This window comes from Musca domestica, unplaced genomic scaffold (assembly GCF_030504385.1).
Source record: "Musca domestica strain aabys unplaced genomic scaffold, Musca_domestica.polishedcontigs.V.1.1 8, whole genome shotgun sequence".
Lineage (NCBI taxonomy): Eukaryota > Metazoa > Arthropoda > Insecta > Diptera > Muscidae > Musca > Musca domestica.
This window is the reverse complement of record NW_026712409.1, coordinates 5,242,024-5,263,447: the sequence shown is the minus strand read 5'-3', so window position 1 is coordinate 5,263,447 and position 21,424 is coordinate 5,242,024. Positions and strand designations below refer to the sequence as shown.

The window sequence follows — 21,424 nt, the reverse complement described above, 5'->3', positions numbered from 1 at the left end:
ACATTATATTCCCCCTCTCGTAACATTAGAAATTTCTCGTTAAATTTACCGTGTTTTCTTGTAATTTGGCCGTGTTTTCAGACAATTCGCCAATGAAAATGCAATTGTCCAGTGAAATAAATAAGAAATTCATTAAAAATCCCAACGAAATGTGTTAATTTTCCATCGAAATCAATAAAATAAATAAATGGAAAAAAATATGATGCTGTAATTGTGAATTATTATTAGTGTGTGGAAACAAGTAAAAAAGCTACAACAAATACCATATTGTGCCTAAATCTCGTTTCGTCGCGCCTCACCTCACCTCTTTGATCACAAGAGCCAACAACAACAAATACAGAGAGTTAACTTGTTGTTGTTGCCTTTGTTGTTTTTGTTATTATTGCTGAATTTAAAAATAATACAAAAACGCAAAACAAAAAAAGAATTAACAAAACAATAAAACACACGGGCCACAACAACAAAACAACAATAAATTAAATTTAATTTTAAACAAATTTGAAGATACTTCCCAAAATAGTTTCTCATTACTGTGTAAAGTGCATAAAAAAGTCTTGAAAAATATTTGAAATCTATCTGTTGTTGAATGCAAAAAATCAAAAAAAAAAAAAATATCAAAAGCCTTTTTTTCTTCGAGCCAAGAGTCAAGCTCCTCGTCGTCTTTTTACCACCACAACGAGGAGTTACAAACATACAAACCGAACCTCTAAGAAACAACAGCAGCAGCAACAACAACAAAACAAAAAAATCCAACAAATTCCAATGGTGCAGTTGCCTGAGAGCTAACGCGGCCCAAAACAATTCGTTTAAGCGTCACCGAAAAGACTACGTGCGGGAAAAAGACCACAGAAATCTTTTCATTTAAAGTCTAAGAAACGAAAAAAAAACAACAAAAAATTGTGATAGAATTGTTGTAAAACAAATAAAAATTGTTTAACAAAACAAAAAAAAAAGATATATATTTGCCATATTTAATACAAATTTAATTGAATAAATAAAAATAATAAAAAAAAATCAGTGCCTTCAACCCAACAACAAAAAGTGATAAATCCTCAAATTAAAAAAAAAGAAAAGTATTTTTTTCAAATAGTGCAAAACAACCATTCATTATCAACAAAAAAATAGCTTAAGCTCATCACCATTCCAGTGCTCTTCGAAAACATCAAAGAAACCCAAAAAAGCTGAAAAGAAAAAAAAAACATAATCAACCACCACCAGCTAATTTGTTATGGTTTCATTAAGCTTACGTAAGTGTTGTGTTTTGAATTCCTCCCCCTGCCAGCCACGAAAATGTTAAATATTTCCAAAACTTTTTTCCCCCAATAATCACCAAAGAAATGCAGTGAAAAACTATAATTTAATATTTAAGAAAACCTAAAATAAAAATGGAAAACAAATTACTGGCTTGCTTTAGTATATGACCAGAAGTGCGCGCGTTTTTTTGCCTGAAACAGCCAGCTAAATAAAAACAAAATCGCAAAACAAAATTCATTAAAAACAAACGTTGTTGTTATTCTGCCTCTCTCTCTCTACCTCTCTACTTCGCGTTGTTTGCCTTCATTTGGCTTTGTTTGTGAGCCCCTCGCCCCCCTCGCTCCTCTCTTTACGGGGTGAAGAAAACAAGCTTTAAACGACAACAACAACCACAACGGCATTACCATCATCATCATCGTCGTCGTCGTCACCGTCATGTTTATATCTGATGATGTTTTTTTTTTTTTTTGTTTTTGGTTTATATACTCCATTGCATCCCCCTTTCTCTTTTGTGGCAGTGATCTGTCTGTTTGGCTGTCCGTCCGTCTTGCGTACACATTTTGGCCATTACTATTTGATTGTCGTCTCTTCTGCTGTTGCTGCTGTTGGTGGTACTCTGATAGGCGTCTGAGTTGCTTTTGTTGTTGGCTATCTGTTGTGGTTGTTCGTTTCTTTTGCCTTTACCTCATTTTTTCTTCTCTTGTGCGTCTTTACCAACTTCTTCTTCGCAGTGATCGTCGTCGTCGTTGTCTGCTTCTTCTTCTTCTTCTTCTCTTCGTCTTTTCATCAGTTTAATCAAGCCGGAACTGTTTTTGTTGTTATTATTGTTTTGAAAGTAATACGAATGATTTTTCTCATTGTTGTTGTTGCTGTTACCTTTCTCTCTCTTGATATAATAAAAATACAATAAACAAAAACAACAAACAAAACAATCATCAGTTCAAATGTTTAACCCTCTCGGAACCCTTTTTAGCATGATACAGGGTGAGATGAAAAAAACTGCAACCAACTGCTCTCAATTCTAAGTCACTCGCTCATTATACTGTTTACAGGCGCACAAAAGCAAAGTTATTCGTGATGGAATTCAAGCGTGATAGTGTGATTTCTTTGTATTTGGCTGGAAAACCACAAGTGGCTATCGTTAAAGCACTCCAGCATTTAAACGTGGATAAATCTTTTGTGTCTCGTACCATCGCTCGTTACCGTGATACTGGTAGAGTAGCCCGAAGTCAAGGAAGTGGACGGAAGGAAACAGCACTATCAGCAAAAATGGATCGAAAAGTAAAGAAGCGACTTGATCGAAACCCGCGTCGCAGTGGCCGAAAAATGGCTCGTGAGCTGAACATATCGCAATATTCCTTTCGGCAAATATTGAAAAATTAACTCGGGGTAAAGCCATTGAAATTCCAAATTCCTTTGAAATTCCAAATTTTAGGCAACATTTGCGTTCAAAAAATTAAAAATAAATAGCAAAATTTAATGGAAAACGCAATTTTTATTTTCTCATAAACAATCTCTTTATATGATTTTGCTCAGCTCCGTTGTAAAGTCATCATTATCTCTCATTACTCTCCCTAAGTTATTTTTATAAGTTCGTGTCTTAAGTCTTTCTACTTTTTCAGCTGAATCAATGAGTACATGCTCTCTGAGTACAGAAAATCTCTTAATGCTCATATGGTGTTTGTTTCTTAAGTCTTTTGTCGAAATATCAATTTCAACGTGAAAAAATCAAAATAAAATTGTTAAATTATGAAAATATAAATTTTAGTGCGTCTTTGGTTATTGCACCCTTATTTTCTCTCTAAACAGACTATACCTTCTTTTGATAACTTACATCACGAAGAACAAGAAAATCCCGAGATTCGGCGTCTCATCGAGTTTCAAATTTAAAACAGTAAATACTTCCGAAATGGGCAGGAACTAAAATATAAATTAATGGACGGTATGTTATACTGGGAATATTACGACGGTTATAACTAGAAATTACCTTATTTGTGGTTAAAATCTTAAATGCAGCGACGTATTCAGAAAATTATCTTTTTCAAGCAATTGTACACAAAATGCCAAAGAAATAACTATTTCTATAATAGTCCAAGCCCAGTGCTCTCTCCACGTTTATTACGCATATCCAAAAGAATCTACATCTCTTCATTCTACACACCAACAGTGATCCAAAATTACTACCATTTAGTACTTTTCGGACAATCTCAACCCCAGATCCAGACCTCAATATCAAATGTCGAGATTCCAGCTCTATATATTCACTCAGAACCCATACGAGATCTCAACACCAGGAGCCAACAGAGACCTCAATATCAAATTTCGAGATTTCAGCTCATCAACATTCACTAAATACCAAAGTTTGTAACATTTAGTACTTTTCGTATAATTTTAGTACTCATCCAACAGTCCCATATCTCAATCCTAGACACCAATACTTATCACAATCTAAAATTTCACGGTTTTAGCTCTATCCCTTCATCCAATACAAAATTTAGAACCATTTAGGATTTTTCGTACAACTACAGTACGCATTTTCACCTGTTAGTCTCAACCTCAGACACCAAGAGTTATCTAAATATAAAATTTCAATATTTTATCTCTATCCCTTAAGCGAGACTAAATTTAGTATCATTTAGTACCTTTCGTACCATTATAATATACATCTCCTAAACCTTCAAAAGGCTACGACCCTAATTTCGAATTGCAAGCACTGTCTTTTTACCCAATACCAAATTGTACCAACTTTAGTACTGTTTAGTATTTTTCGTCCACTTGTAGTACACATTTCCAAAACCTCAATTATATCACAAACCTATCATAAACAGGGACTAATATACAAAATTTTAAAATTCCAGCTTTATCCGTTCAACCTAAGCCAAACTGTTCAATTGGGAACTTTTTGTAAAATTATAATACACACTTTCAAAACCACCTTTATATCTCAATTCCAACAGAGAACTCAATATCAAATTTGAGGATTCCAGACCTATCCCTGCACCCAATACCAAATATAGTACCATTCAGTACTTTTTTCACTACAGATTTCCGAAACCACCTCCATATGTCCAGACTACACATGAACAGCGACCCCGATACCAAATTTTAGAGCTCAATGCTAAATTTTAACAAATGAAGTAATATTTATTACTTTTGGGCACTTGTAGTACACATTTCCACACATTTCTTTATCAACAGAGATCCCAATACAAAATTTCAAAATTCCAGCTTAATTCGTTCATCTTTTATCAAACATTTCCAAATTCACCATTTTGTACAATTCGTACACTTAGTACACATTTCCACAACGACCTTCATATATCAAACTTTCCAACCTTGATTCTCATACCAAATGGTACAGTTTTGTACCATTGTTACAACTTTTCGCAACATTAAAGTTCAAATTTCAAAAAACCCTTCGATACCGCTATCCTGACTCTCATTTCATTCATTTCAGGATTCTAGCTCATTCAGTTTGTCCACTACAAGGAATTCATTTTTTAGTTAATTTTAGTACTTTTCGTATCCCAAAAAGAAAAAAAATCAGGATTCGGATCTTAATCTTATCTTCAGCCCTTTCATTTGGGCGTTGATTCTCGATTAGTCAGTCAGTTATTTCACTACTCTTTTATATGTATACAGAGGGAAGTTCAAATTTTTCATAATTTGTTTTTTCAAACCATAGTCGACTTATCTCAATTTCGAAAAGGGTGTTAAGATCCGAAAACATATAATCCCAAAATCGAATAGTGATCGTTGATCAAGACTATGATCCATGCCAAAAATCTAAAAAAATCTAATCGAAAGTCGACTTACTTCCCCTTTATTTCGAAAGAGAATCAAATAAATTAAAACAGAAACATTTTCTTCGCTCATAAACTGGTTGTGTTCGAACTATAGGGAACCGGAGTTAAAAGCTATCGACCGAAGAAGTCAGAACTTAAAAACATATGACCTACAATGACAAATATTTAGCATAGGTTGTGATCGGACATAATAGTTATATGAACGCAGACAATACGGTTTTTCTATCAGCGCTGCTCAAGAAAAAATATCTCTTTCCAGTCAAATTTCTCTTTGCTTATTTAAATCAAGAACTGAACAGTGTTAAGTCATTATACAAATATTTTTTATACATTTGTTTTATAAATTATTTTGGCAAACATTCATGTTTAAAAACAAAATGGAAACGTAATATATAAAGAAAATCAAAATTTTAAATTTCTTTTAAATTATATCTTTTTTCGGTTCATGTTCTAGAACACGGTTTGGAGCAGGGCCGTTTTCTATATTTAGTCAATTTAGTCAATTAATAGATATTAAAGTTTCAGATAGTTCCAATAATATATCGAATTTAGATTATGTTTCGAAGTTATGTAGAATTGGATTTTAAACATCCAATTGCCCAAGAAGTCTAAAAATCTCAAAATTTTGAAATCTAGGTCCTCAAACCATTTACAGGAGGTTAACTCTCAATTCTCTCTATTACCCTCTCTTAATTTTTAAAGGTTTGTGTCTTAAGTCTTTTGATTTAGCTACTTCATTTATTAACAGTTGCTCTCTCTCTCTCTCTCTTGCAGTGTTTAATTTTTATACTCTCGGTCAATGTCTCTCTTAATTGTTATACAAAGTTTGTTTCTTAAGTCTTTTGTATGACAAAGCAATACTAGAAGTTTTTATAACTTCAAACCATTTTTATAACAATTATATTAACAAGTTTTTTGTAGAAATTTTACTCCTTAGAATTTCGGTACCGATTTTGCTTTACCAGCATCCCCTTGCCCACATGGGTTAATGCTGGCCACCTTTTTATTTATATTATGATTGTGATCTTTGTTTAGCTTGAAGTTATTTATTAAGCATTTGCTGTTGTTGTAGTCTTTCGTTGGCTGGCCTGGTATTGCTGCCGTCTTGAGTTTTATTATATGTGCCATTTCTATGTAGCCAGCCATAAATGCGCTGTTACTATTGCTGCTGCTGTTGTTGTAATTATTTATTTATTTTACCAAGTTATGTTCATGGTCGCTGTTGTTGTTGTTTCTATTTTTACTAAGGCTGCATGTTTTCAGTTTAATTCTCCTTTGTGGCTCTATTGGTTTATTTTTGGCAATTTCTCTGCAAACCACCACCGAGGCTATTTGTTTGCCTGGCCTGGCCAGGCCATGGTGACGATGATGATGGTGGTGAAAGAAGTTTGGTATGAGAAAGCCTCGATTCCAAAAACACCTCGCCTTCTCCCGCTCTAAAGCAAAACCATAGAAAAAAGTGTTAAACTTTGGCGCACTGCAGAGAAACAAAAACTTCATAAATTTCCATAAAAGTTAATTGAACATTGTAAAAAAAATCAAATCCCCCCTCTTGCGGCGTACTGTGGTGGCCCCAACCAACCTCACAACCAAGGAGCTTAGTTTGAAAAATCTACATGCAGTTGTCGATATTGTTTTTTTTGTTTGTGTTTTTTGCATCGTCTTATAAAACAAAGCCAACGAGCGAACGACCGATCGAATGGAACAAACAAAAAAAATGTAATGCTAAGACTCCTGTTGAACTTTCGAAAGTTTGATTACAAAGCCAGCCATGGCAAACGACATACCCTCTGAGACAGGCAAACGTACATACATACATACCTACAACGACATTGTACCGACAGACAGACATACATACAAACTACATCCCACTATGTGTGGCTGGCTGGCAGGCTGGTTGATAGAGGGTGCCACAAGTTTGTTGCCTAAATCTTTTTACTGTTCAGAATTAAAGTTGAGAGAGATTCGGGCACCCTGTATGCTGGGTACATAGCAAACTTTGTTGGTTCCATGTTCCTCCAGCCTCTTGCTTCTAGCCGCTTGTTTTTGGAGTGCATGTATGTGTGAGTGTGTGTGTGTGGGTTTGTTTGTGTCAAGTCTAAATGCATTTAAAATGCATTCATTCTTCTTATTTTTGCTGTTGTCGATGCTGCTGCTTTATCTGGCTGTAAATGGTCCACGAGACCATTACAATATACAAAAAGGAGCGTGCGTGTACACCACAGCATTCAAAGGCAACAAGAACAACAATCTTTAGCAGCAGCAACAATAACAACAACAGCAACGGTAACAGTCTAAGTTTAGTATTTTTCTGCAATTTTAGTTGTCTGTTGTTGGTCGGTCGGTTGCATTGGCAACAACATAAAGTATGTGTTAACGTTTTTCTTGTTGTTCTGTTTTTACCCTGGCTGCCTCACTGCCTGCCAGCCAGCCAGCCTGATTGTCTGTCGGTCTGTTGTGTGTCTTTCTGTCTGATATGGTTGGAGTGGAGTGTGCAACTGACAGCGGCACAGAGGCCACTAAGTAACGAAGCAAATGTTTTAAGCGGGCGTTGCACAATGGGATGTGCGGTTTTTTTGAGAATTAGTTTTTTACGGTTGATTCAAAAATATTGCTGTTTCATCCATACATAAGTCATAGAAAACTGAAGAGCTTAAAATGGTTCAATAACCTGAGAGACTTCCCAAAATATATCCGCAGGCCTATTCTGTAACTTTTATCGGTGCAAAATTTGTGTTGAACAAGCAAATGAAGCTTTTGATAACAAATAAATTTGAGTAATGTCAAATGTGTACAGAATAAGGGCTCTGATGTCAGTCTGATTATATAAGTTCACCCCGTCACAGGTATTATTTCCAATTTCAAAAGACGGGTTATATGTTGTTGATTGTTGTGTCCTGGGGTCCTGGTATAGTGCTACTATTTTTCAATTTTTTTTAAAGATGATGCATATCGGCAGCTTATTGTTTCCTTTATGCACAGGACGCCAGTGAAGGTCCATGCAATTTTTTACTCCCACTTTAAATTGAAGAATATGGTTAGTTTAAAGTGTGTTAATTTTTTGGCATTTGGATGACAATGGAAGTGTTACGTTCTTTTCTTGATGGCTGAGGTAACCCTTCGGAATAGGAAGAGTAGGTTTCTCCCCTTCCTGGAGGTGTCACTCAGATTTTTTTTAAATTAAAATCAACTAGTGTTCAAATGCGATAAAATTAATATAAAATTAATTTGAGTTCACGAATACCTCCAAAGTCCATTTGCCATCCACCCGAGCAGATTGTAATTTAGCATTAAAAATCACTAAAACATTCGATTTTTACCCCCAGGAAAGGGAGAAATCTGCTCTTACTATTTCATAAAGTTTAGTGGGTCCTTATGGAGACCCTGGGTACAGCTAAGTGTACCCCAGCAGACGAGAAAAGCAGGTTACAAATGGCAAATTGACTTCGGAGATTCTCGGAAATTTAAAAAAGAATTGCACAATAGATGATCGCTTACGATGTCTCGTAGGCAAGAATCGTGGATAATCGGGATCTATGGTGAATCGATGTCGGGTTGTCCACGATAGGTACTCGGGAAGTAGATGTGAAGTGTGATTAGCCGACGATTAGGGACCATTAGGTGACCATCGGATGTTGACAAGTGGGAAAGATCAGTAATTACGAAGCTTGTATTCGGTTAACGATTTTAAGGTATTCGGGAACTTATGATCGTCGGTTGTCAACGGGTATAATGTAATCAGAATTAAGATGTATGTTTTCGAGGGACGCTGGGGTTCGGGATTGTGACGATTTGGAGGTATTTGAATGTTCATCGGACTGATGAAACAGCGTTTACGATGTAGGTAGTCCAGGGATTGGGGAATCGTGGTATAATTGTTGGGGGTTGCAATTTACTGTAGAAATACTTAGGAGCAGCTGTGGATCGGGATTCGTTCGCGTTCGGAAACTTACTGTCGATATGCTCGAGAGTCAATGTCCAGGCCCTCGCAAATGGATCGGCGCTAGGCCTTTGTAAATGGATCGGAACTTCTTCGGATTCTGCAGCTCACTGTGGATATGTTCGGGAGCCAAGTAGAAAGGATTAGGAATTATGAACTTTGTGTTCGGGTGACGATTTGAAGGTATTCGAGAACTTAAAGTCGTCGGTTGTCGGCGGGTTAAATGTAATCAGAAATTACGATGTTTGTGTTCTGGTGACACTGACACTTTAAAGGTATTTGGGGACCTCAGTGAATGGTCATCGGGCTGATAAAATGGCGTTTACGATGTAGGTGGTGGGGCTGTTGATGTCAAGGTTTTCGGAGACGTGTTGGGGACTCGTTGTATACTAATTGGGGCGGCGGTGGAGATACTCGGAAGCAGCTGTCCAGGTCTTCTAAGATGTATCGGAATACGTTCGAGTTCGGAAACTTAATGTGGATATGCTAGGAAGCCGATGTCTCGATGTCTTCGCAGATGGATCGGTCGGGTTCGTTTGATCGCTGTCGGTAGCTGTTGTCTAGGTCTTTGCAAATGGGTCGGAAATCGTTCGGGTTCGGAAACTTACTGTGGATATGCTCGGGAGCCGATGCCTGCTCCTTGGCAGATAGGTCAGTACTCGTTCATTACTCGCTGACGGTAGCTGATGTCTAGGCCTTTGCAAATCGATCGGAACTCGTTCGGGTTCAGGTATTTGGGTCGTCTGCAATGGCTAGGAAACTATTGTTGCTGCGGTTTATGACTGTCTCTAATCTACTACCAATTTTTTAGCTATGATACGGTACAACAAGCCGAAGCTTGTGTGAAACAACAAGCCGAAACTCCATCTGGCAGCAAGCCGAAGCTCCTACAAAAATCGAGCCGAAATACCTGCGGAACTCCGAGCCGATTCCCCCGGTTAAACAAATTACTGGTCACACATCTTAATGAAAGCCAGTCTTGGAAAGTTATTCCCAGATAATTTTCGTTAATAGGAGGACAGAAAATTATTCTGAAAATCATTAACAACTCTTTGACAAGCCCCCTGCTGTAGCAAGCTTGTCTCATCGTAACCCGTTCCAAACACTATGTGTGACCGTCATAAGCCATGTGAATGAGAATTTTTTGCTTTATGCGGTAAACGGCATATTGTCGAAAGCTGAATTGTCAATAAAACGAACATCGAATTTCATTTTTTTTTCAAAATTTCTGGAAAAAGTCTACATTTGTTAATCTAATCTAAATTTCGACCGATTATCTCCAATTTGATAGGGGTTTGTGGTTGGATCAAACAAATATTTTATGCAAAGTTTCATCTTAATCGAGCAATAGGGACGACCTGTACGGACAGACAGACAGACGGACATGCAAAATTCGACTCAGAATGTGATTCTATGTAGATCATCAAAAGGAACTTTTGTTATAACTCGATTCCTTCTCTATGTTACAAACAAAGATATAATAACCCAACCACAGTATGATGTAGGGTATAAATAGGTTAAATCGATCCACTCTTATGTACATCCCGATTTTCGGTATTTTAAGGTTTTAACAAGAATTTTCAATCGAATTGGCTTTTATTTGCCTCTTAGTTTTCTCGGTGGATGGCTATATAAAAATCTCTTTATGAAAATATAGGTACAGGTATAGATTTGAAATTCATTAGTTCTCCTTTCAACCCCTTTCTCTTAGGGATGGTCTAACTAATGTCACAAAACAAAAACGTTTCCCCAGTTGATAAATAAATTTAATTTATCACAAAAATAAATTAAAAAAACTTTCCCATTCCGTGGTTTAAAAATTGCGTGTTCAACAGTATTTATTATAGAATTTATTAAACATCAATTACGGGCTATAACTGTTATTAGACAGCCGAGGAAAATTACAATTTTTTATTAGACCCATTGTGTGGATTGCTTCTGGCTATGAGCCGCTGTGGGGTGGCGGCGGCGGCGGTGGTGTGGGGGAGAGATGCTCGTGCTTCTCGTGTCTGTGTTGTTTAGTCAAAGTTTTTGTTGGATTCGTTTGGTTTGGTCTGCGTCGTTGGTTGGTATGTCATGGATGGCATGGAGGTCTGCATAAGGTATACAAAAGGTGATCTGATCTTGCATTCGTGCTTGGCTTTTTTCCTTCCATTTTTTGCTGTATTTTATGGTTGTACTTCTTGACTTGGTTTAACTTTAAACAGAAGTGGCAGCATTGCTGGCAGAGGCGCGCAGAGAGTAAAAAATGTTTTCTTGAATTTCAAAGAGAGGATGGCTCTTTTTTTTGCAATATCATTGTGGGAGATTAACTGAATTTCTCTCTATGTGTTGGTGCTCATTCAGAGAGTGTTTTCAAGTGATTTTGTATTGGTGAGTACCCAGCATCTCTGATGCCAATTGAGAGGGGATACAAACAATCCTCATCATCTCTTCAGATATATCAATACCAATGAAAAAAATGAATGTGTTGTTGTATTGGTATTAACTATTTCTTTGGTATCCCAACTCTTGAGAGCAACTCATGTTGTTTCTCAATTCTCTTGAAATCGAACCAAAATATTTATTATTTTACCTCTGTATTGGTGTATCTATGGTTTCGATGTGTATGGTATGCGTGCATAGATTGCGCTGTGATGTTATTGTCAGATCTTTTATTGAATTTAGACCTTTTTTTCCAGGTCTTTTGTCTTGTCTTAAGTTTTTTTTTCTTTTAGAACGAATAAAAAACATTGCTTTGAACACACATAAAAATTGTATGCTGTTGTTTTGTTGTTGTTGTTATTGTGAGTTGTTCATTTTGTTTCTGTTGTTGTTTTTTTGTTTTGTTCTTGCCAATTCATCTATCAGACATTTCTTGGCTGTTGCATTTGAAGCCAGCCAGCCAGGCATCCATTGCCATAGTCATCGTGCAATAACTCTTAACGTTGAGAACCAAACACATTGCTTGACTTTTGTTTCAGCTAATGTTTGTTTAGAACACAACAATTGAGGTAGTACAAAAACAAAAAAAAAAAAATAATAAAAACAACAAAAAAATATGAGATTCATTGTAGGCACTTGAACAACAAAAACACAAGCAATTCCAAGCAAAGTCAGCTACACACAGGGAGGTTTAAGTCACGAAATGTGAATCCACTGCTAGAAATTATTGGATTCTCTATTGGGGAATTGGTTTTACCACACATAAAGGAAATATTGCTTGGTGAAGTACTGTAAAGGCTCTACTTATTATAGAATTCTATAAAAAATATTTATTTTCTGTCAATGAAAGACATGCCAAGGGTGTTAGAGATATACTTTCTATAGAAGTTCTGTAAACGGTCCTTTCATTAAAATACATGTCAAAGAAATCTGGAAATCTGGGGGAAATCTTTCTACAGAAAACCGGTTAATATTGTTCTGACTATAAAAGATCTGCAAGAAGACTTTTTTCTATAACAGTCTTGTCCAAAAGACCCCTCTCTGGAGTCTTCTGGATTTAGAAAACCTGATAATCTGTTAGAGGTCTACTTTCTATAAAAGCTTTGTAAACTGTCCTTTCAATAAAAGACATATCAAGAATCTGATGTTTAGAAAAGAGATCTGTCAAAGGAAATCTTTCTACAGAAGACCGGTCAATATTGTACTGACTATAGAAGACCTGTCAAAGATCTGCTATCTAGAGAAAACGCGCCAGAAGACTCTTTCTATGGAACACCTCTTAAAGGTCTGTTTTTTTTATAGAAAACCAGTCAAAGGTCTGCTATTTGTCAAAGATCTGTTTAAAGACTTCCTATAAATGACCTGTAAATGTTCTTTTGTTTATAGAAGACCTATCAGATGAGTTCTTTTTATGGAAGACCTGTTAAGTGCTTCCGTTCAAATGTCTGTCAAAGTTCTTCATTCTATTAGAGGATCTTTAGAAGGTCTTCTGTCCTTAGATGTCCTGTAAAAGGTCGTCTTTTGGTAAAAGATCTCTCAAGGGTTTGTTTATGGAAGACCCTCGAAGTTCTTCTCTCGAAAGAAGACTATAGAGATAGAAGACCTATCTAAACTCTACTCTATATAGAAAACCTGTCAAAGAAGACATGTCGGAATTATTCCCTCTATATAGGAGACCTGCCTAAACTCTTCTCTACATAGAAGACCTGCCGGTGGTCTTCTGTCCAAAGAAGTCGTGTGAAACATCATTTGTCCATAGAAGACCTTCAAAAGGAGTTTTAGAAACCTGACGAAATCTGCTCTCTGTAGAACACTTGACGAAGTCTATAGAATATCGTCAAAGGCCTCTTTCCTATTGACGACCTCTTGTAGGTCTTCTCTTTATGGAAGACCTATCGAAACTCTTTTCTTTATCAACTATCTATCAAATTTCTTCTGCCTATGGTAGTCTTCTGTCTGAAGAAAGAAGGTTTTGTCTCTATAGAAGGCCGATCTAAAGTATTCTTCATTTAGCAGATCTGTCCAAGGTCTTCTGTTGATAGAAGATCTCCGCCCATAGAAGGTCTCTCAGAGGACTTTTCTCCATAGAAGACCTGAGGACAGTATTATGGAAGACCTCTCGAAGGTCTTCGGTCCATAAAAGACCTGTCAAAGGTCTACTATCTATAGAAGACCTGTCGAAGGGAGATTTGTAGATGGTCTTCTGTCTATAGAACATCGAAGTTGGCGATTTTTTGTCCATAAAAGACCCGCAAAAGGTTGTCTGTTGGTAAAACACCTGTTAACGATCCCTATAGAAGTAACTTCGAAGGTCTTCTCTATAGAAGAAAATCCATTGAGATTTTCTGTCTTTAGAAGACCTGTCAAAAGTCTTCTGTCTCTAGAAACCCTGTCGAATGTCTTTTCTCTATAGAAGATGTGTCGAAGGTCTTCTGTCTATAGAACATCTGTAGACGAGAGACCTACAAAACGTCGTCTGTTGGTAAAACACCTGCTAAGGATCATTTCTCTATTGAAGGCTCATCAAAGGTCTTTCTCTATAGAAGACCTGTTGAAGGTCTTCGATCTTCAGAAGACATGATGAAGGTCTTATGTCTATGGAAGATCTGTATTCTGTTCAGAGAATACATGTAAAATGACAAATTTTCTATAGAAGACCTATCGAGGTTTTTTTCTATAGAAGACATATCGAAGATCTTCTGTTTTTAGAAGATCTCTGTGAGGACATCTTCCTATAGAAAACCTGTCGAAGATCTTTTATTTTAGAAAATCTATCGAAGATCTTCGGTCCCTAGAAGACCTATGTATGGCAGACCTGTCAGAGGACTTCCTTCTATGGAAGACATGTAAAGGTCTTCTGTTTAATGAAGGCCTGTCGAGAAGACCTATTAATTGTTTTTTATGTGTTAAGTATCTGTAAAAAGGGAACTGTCAAAGTTATTTTTCTAGCGAGGAGCTATTGGTGGTCATCTGTCCATAAAAGTTCTGTCATAGGACTTCTGTCGGCATAAGAAGTTTTAAGTCTTTTAAAGACCTGTAATCGGTATTCTGACTTCCTTCAGTGTATTTCATTGATTTTTTTACTTATTATTGATGTTGTTGTTATTGTTGTAAATATTCAATTTTTCCACCACTGGCTCAAATTAATTGGAAAAAAGTTTTAATAAAACATTTTTGTTGTTGTTGTTAGAGGCAGTTGTGTTTCTGTACCTGAAAAGAAAAATCCCCACATATGTTTGTAATTCATTTTACATGTTTGGATGCTGTAGCAGCAGTAGTTGTTGTCGTCGTTGTTGTTTTGCTGTAGCTCTAGAAAAGCTGCTGGCTGTCTGGCTAGCTGACAACATCGATGCCATTGCCTTAGCTTGTTGCTCTGTGTTAATGGGCCTTGTGCCCAGGTATCTTGGGTTTGTTACATTGCGACGAATAAATAGACGACTTGCATGTTATTTACAACAACTTGGGAGATTGTTGGTGGTGGTGTTGTTGTTTTGGCATTCTACTAGCAGTTGTGACAATGTGCGCCAACGCAAAATTAGTTAAAAACAGCAAAACCTCTAAGGTCCTCTTAAAAACGATCAAATTTAGATTCCAATTTCCAATGCCATCTCCTCAGGACAAATGACCTTCTCCGTAAAAAGGCAAAAAATTCAAATAAAATTTAAAATATTCTGGTAATGGGTTCCACTGTATCTTAGAATTGTATATATGGCAGGCTGTAAGTGAATTTTAAAAAAATAGCATATTTTTCGTTCTGTAACTTAAGCTAAAAAATCCGATACTGTCTGGCTGCTTTGACTTTGTCTGAAAAGGTCATATGTTGTTCGTTCTCTGCATAAATTTTATTTTTTATGGTTTTTATTACAATTCAATTTTTTTTCGTTCAAAGCAATGTTGCTTTTTGCGTTGTAGATATTTGAAAAATATTCAATTCTTAGATAACGAATCGAATTTATTGAATTTCTCAATTAAAACTGGAGCCTTGGAATTTTTCCAACTGGAATAACTTTTCCTTTCTTTTGGCCCACTCACAAACCCTTGGCAATTGCCCATTAATATCCCTTACTCATCATCCATGGCTGTAATCAGTTTCGTCATCAGGTTTGCTTGTTTTTGCATTGTTTTGATGTTGTTGTTGTTGTCTCAGATCGTTGATGGGTACTGGTGATTATGGAAACTAGCCTGAGTTCCAACAACCAGCACATGGTTGTTTGGCACGCCGGTTAAGTTAGGTTTTCAGTTTTGTTGTTTTTTTCAGGTTTTTTTTTGTTGTTTAGCTTAGACCAGAAACAGCAACCAAAACAGCTGATGATCAGTGCATTCAAAACTTTTTTTTCTTCTTCTAAAACAACAATAACAAAGTCAGAGGAAGCACATGGCAGTTTGACTGGTCGCTGCTGTTGGTTGGTAGGTTGGCTGACTGGATAGGTTGTGGAGTTAGGTTGATTGTTTGTGCCAAGCCAGCCAGTCACTCAATTGTGGTACACTCACAATACAAGTTCGCCACACACACGCTGAGAGCGCCAAACGCTGCCGCCACAGCCAAGAGGTGGTCGCACTTCCATGGAAAGCAGAAGGAGGCAGGCAGATAGGTTGATAGGTAGGTGGCAAACGGGTTAGGTTGACTGATTTAGGGCCAAACAAGTACCGTAAACTGAAAATGAGTCAAAACAATAATACATAATAATAACAAAAAACAAGAACAACAACAACAATAATAAGTAGAAGAAAACCACTTGGCCGCCTAACTGGTTAACTGATTGGTGGCTGAGCATAACATGTTTGTATGTTGGCACGTAGAATCGGCAACAAAACTGATTTGTTTACATGCTGCCGCCGCCATTCCCACCAAACCACCAGCTGATCATCATCAACACTTGGGCTTTGTGTTGTGGCGTCACACGCTGCTGCTTCTTCTTCGTCTTCTAGCAGCGGAAAGTTGTTGAGCTGGGTTTGCCGGGCAAAGGTTTTCATTATTGTTTTCTTTTTGCAAAATCTGGTTTCTGGGGGGTTTGTTTATTTTTATTTATTTATTTTGTTGTTCTTTTTCTATATTTCTAGTATTTAGTTTTTTAAATAATTACACACATACATCGACATTGCTCTCACAATCAATCAATGACTATGGCTTTCATTGTAAAAGGCAATATTTTTTTTTTGCTGAAATGTGGGAAGAGAGCAAAAAAAAAAATGCGGTTTCATTCATCAACCCCTGGGCACAGTCATCATAACTATAAACTTGACGTCAATCATTGCTGATTACTGGCTTTTGTTTTTGTTTCAGTTTTTTGTTTGTTCATTCTAGCCAAACCCATAAATCTGAAAGTTTCTAAAATTACAATGGCATGAATTGATCTTTTTTTCATTCTCTCTTTTTTCTATTTTACAATGTTTTTTTTATTGGAAATAAAAAAAAACATTTTTTTAAATGAGTTTTAGACAATTTGGAATGTTCATATAGTTTGCTGGTAGTTCTCTAATAGCTTCCAAAGAAATGTCTATGAATAAATCTTTTTTTATGGAAACCATAAAAAATTGGAAAAAATGCCAACATTTTTTTCTGTTTGCCAAGAGGAGGGTGTGCCAAGCGAATTGTTCTTCAACTCCCACATTTCTTGCCAATATTTCTTTAAATTTAATTCGTTTTTCGGATAATCCCAAGATGGGCTTGCATTCACATTGAATACAAACCAAAAATATATAAGAAGATAGGGGATTCAGAAAGTCTCCATTCGAAAACATATGGGAGGAAATTTTTTAGATGGAGTGAAAAGTATAATCCCTAGAAGACCAGTCGAATGCCTTCAATCCACCGTCTTTATAGAAACATGGGGATCTGGGATCACCTGAAAAAATCGCCCAAATGTTGGCTGTATTAAAGAGAGGTGCAAAAAAGAGTTAGGGAATGGATTTTGTTATACCCTCCACCATAGTATGGAGGTTTGTCAATATAGGTGAGAAAATTTTACTCTAGTGTGTGTTTTATTTGCAGGATTTTTGGTATTGGAAAAGGGTTATATAGGTCCACGTTTAGGTATAGCCCCCATATAACTGTACCTCCCTATATTCGGTATTTTGATGATTTTAGCGACATTTTTCAACAGAATTCATTCACATTTCGTAATGATAGTTCGTAATGGGTACTATAGTCTGTGACAGAAAATTCGTTATGTAGGATCAGATCTTCGTACAGCCTCCATGTAACTGTACCTTCATATATTCGGTTTTTTTTTATGATTTTAGCGACATTATTCACCGGAATTGTTTTAAATTTCGTATTTGCCCTTCGTAACGGGAACTACAGCCTGTCACAGAAAATTGCTTATGCAGGTTCAGATCTTAACATGCCATCTACATCTACATAATAAAATTATCAAATATCCATCAACAAATGACCTTTGCCTTAATAAGGCAAACATTTGAAATAAAAAACATTTCAATTAATTTTTTTTATCTGAAATTTTGCGAATTTTCCGTATTCCGCTTTCCAAAAGATGGAAAGATTTTTTTATTTATGTTGTAATGTCGTTAGCAAATCGTTAGAGCACTCCAGCATTTAAATGTGAATAAATTTGTGTCTCGTACCATCGCTCTTAACCGTTATACTGGCAGCGTATCCCGACGTCAAGGAAGTGGACGGAAGAAATCAGCAACAGTGACTTGATTGAAACCCGAGTCGCAGTTGCCGAAAAATGGCTCATGAGCTGAACATATCGCAATATTACATTCGGCAAATATTGAGAAATGAGTTCGGGGTAAAGCCATTGAAATTCGAAAAAGTGCAAGAACTTACACCTGACAGTTTTATTGGGCGTTTGAAGGCCATAATTCGTGCCAAAGGTGACCAATTCGAACAAATCTAAACTTATTCTAAAGTTTGAGGCTATTTCGGACAATTTTGCTTTCGATCAATAAAATTAAAAAAAATGTAAAAATTATGGCGTTTAACTTTGTTGCAGTTTTTTTTATCTCACCCTGTACATGTACATATACTTCTGAAAAATTATGGCGTTTCACTTTATTGGAGTTTTTTTTTTATCTCACCCTGTACATGGACACATACTTCTAAAATAAATTATTTGCCACTCACCTTATACATCAACAGTGATTTTAATAAAGTTCTTCAAAATTCAAAAACCACTGCTACAATATATAATACTTTTCGGGATCATTTAGTACAAATTGCTCACATCTGAGCCATATGCTCTAAATGTGACCAGAATTTCAGTTATATCTGTTAAACGTTCTACAAAATTTTGTAGGATTTTAGTACCTAAAATAATTCCTCACCCTCTCACACCAAGAGTGAGCCTTATACAAACGTACTACCACCAATAAAAGTTATAAATTAGTACAATTCTCCAATACTTCGTAATTTTTATTACTTTTCGTATATTGAGTATTTCGGAAGTCTCAGATCAAATTTCAACCAAATGAGATTCAAGTTGACCGAGAATTTATTTATTAAATCGCCTGATGAAAAACTCTCGCTATATTGATATTTTGAAGAATATGAAGTTATTTGGAAATTAATGGGGAAATCTGTACCGATTATTTCAATGTCTGTCCCAAGGTTTCTTTGTACGTATATATGTAACATTTCGTATTACAAATTCAAAAATATCGTTTTTTTTTCACTTTTATTCGATCGATCTCTCATTTGACTTCCCTTCACTGTGTGAACAAAAACCGATCGGAAAAAATTAAAAAAACCACTACTTAAGAATACAAAGATAACTAAAATAAAATAATACAGCTCATTTTGTCACATTTCCTCCGGGGACTTTCAGAGATGTTTTGTAGGCAGTTTGTGTTCCATGCAGGAATTTCTAGCATTGCCTTTCACAAATTACTGCCACAGCTCTTCGAGATGATGGTACGAAACACAAAGAAGCGGGACAGGGGCAGGAATATGTCCAAGGGTATTTCACTGATTTCGATTTGATGTCAACATTCCAGAGACATAACTTAAGATAACAACAGCAACAACAACAAGTAGCAGACCAGGGCCAGACCATCCAGCAGAAACTAAAGAAGTCCAATCACATCGCATTGGCCGGCAGACTTTATTGGTCACATAGTAAATTGCAACAACAGTTTTCTTTCGTTTTTCTTGTTGTCTTTGTAAAGGTTGATTATTTTCTTGTTGTTGTTATCGTTTTTCTCCTCTGATTTGAGTGTTTCTTCCTCTTGTTTTGTACGCTAATAAAATGTTAAAATAATTGCAATTGTAAAAAAAATGAAGAAACAAAAACGCCAAGCAAATAAAAAGCTTTGCAATAAATGGTCAGAGCAGCCATTTACGATAAATGAAAATGGAAACAGAAAAAAGAATTGCCAATAAAGAAGCCAAAGGATCTTCGTCTGTTCCTCGTCGATGGAGATGATGGTTATGTTTTGTCTGTTTGTTGCCGACCAAATATGGTCGGAAATTACTAAGGTATTCAATCTTGACCACTTTTGCTTTGACATACCATTCCCAAGATCAAGAAAAAAAGCAAATAAAACGAATCAAAATACACAAAAGCACATGACCAAACAGTGGCCGGGGAAATTATGTTCTGGAAAAGGCAGTCTGAGTGGCATTTGCTGTATGAGTAACCAGAAAAATAGATTTTCAAAAAGGGTATAGGAAGTAATATTGACGATTTTTTACAACTACATATATTAAAATGCTGTTCATTTAACAATCTTTACTCAAAAATTTTGAAAGCAGTTGATTTTTAAAAATGAAGGATTATTTTTGAAATGAAATGTCAAATTATTGCAGGATTAATCAATAAAAATTGTAAAAATATCGGAATAAAATGGAAATTCTGATGTCCTAGTTCTGTTGAGATATCTGATGTCCTTTTTCTGTCCCTTAATAAAAATTCTGATGACCTCTAAATGACAAGGAAGTAAAATGCATTCACAGGTCTAAATGTAGGAACCAAAACAAAAAGAAACTCAATCAGAACTTTATATGCACCCCACCATGAGATAGATAATTTTAAAACCAAAATGTTTGGTTCACAAATCCCTAAAAAATCCTCTTTTTTTCGAAACAGATTTCTACCACATACTGTTATATGTTCAGAATACCAATCACTGGGATCTACCGCAAATTTTGAAACCTGTATCAAAGTTGAGCAATTTTTATATGTCTTGTTCCAACTCAGATTTCAAATAAGACCATCTTGTATTAAAAAATAGGGCTAGGATAAAATAAAATCGGCTACATGTAAATTTATATCAAATTGATCCAACGATTACTTAAATCACAAAACGTCAACTTCGAAATGCTGATCGTGTCCCAGAAGCAAGTTATGCTTCTAAGAGGCATGCTTTGTATCTCAGAGAGAGAAAGACAGGAATATTTTACTTCGAAGTGCTGATCGTGTCCCGGGAGCAAGTTATGCTTCTAAAAGGCGGGTATTCTATCTAGAGAGAGGAATATTTTCCCTCTACTCTTCTCTCCCTCAATAGGCAAAACTTTTTTGTGCAAAGCCAAAATTATCAGCAATAAATCATCAAGAAATTCTCCCTGCTTCGTCGAAAATTAGGAGTAACAGGGACGATCTCAGGTTGGGGACGTCAGCCAAAATTTTTCAACATTAAACCACAAAGAAACTCTCCCAGTTTCGTCGAGACTTAGGAGTAACAGATACGGAACCAAGTGCGGACGTGGTCCTTTTCTGCGATTTTCTGTAAATCTAAGAATCAAAAGTAAATTTTTGGCAAGTTTGCCACCCCCCACCTCCCTGGTTACCAAATGCATTTTTGTGTACATCCAAGAGGAGGAATGTGAGTAATGGGGATCAATTTTTCTCTGATTGCGAAGGCTAAGCTGATATCACAAAAGTTTGACTTCCAAACCGAATTAGTGCCATTTTTGTTTTTTTTGTTTTAAAAAAAAGGCTTCTATCCCAGATATCGGCTGGGGTACTTACCTGAATTAATCATAAGACCAAAGAGCACATCTTCTTCATCGAGCAGCCGTTTAATTTGCCAAAGTTAA

General features: G+C 36.2%; 1 protein-coding gene across 5 annotated transcripts in view; it reads left to right on the top strand.

The window, feature by feature from the left end:
- The first annotated feature begins 995 nt into the window (after positions 1-995).
- Positions 996-21,424, top strand: part of LOC101890862 (protein grainyhead) — a 330,664-nt gene continuing 310,235 nt past the window's right edge. For 2 of the 5 annotated variants that reach the window (XM_011298332.3, XM_011298281.3), the window contains exon 1: positions 999-1,247. The gene's annotated coding sequence lies outside the window, so the exon portion shown is untranslated. Of the gene's footprint in view, positions 1,248-21,424 lie in introns of all 5 variants that reach the window. The other 3 variants (XM_059131140.1, XM_011298246.3, XM_011298190.3) reach the window with 3 other exon arrangements.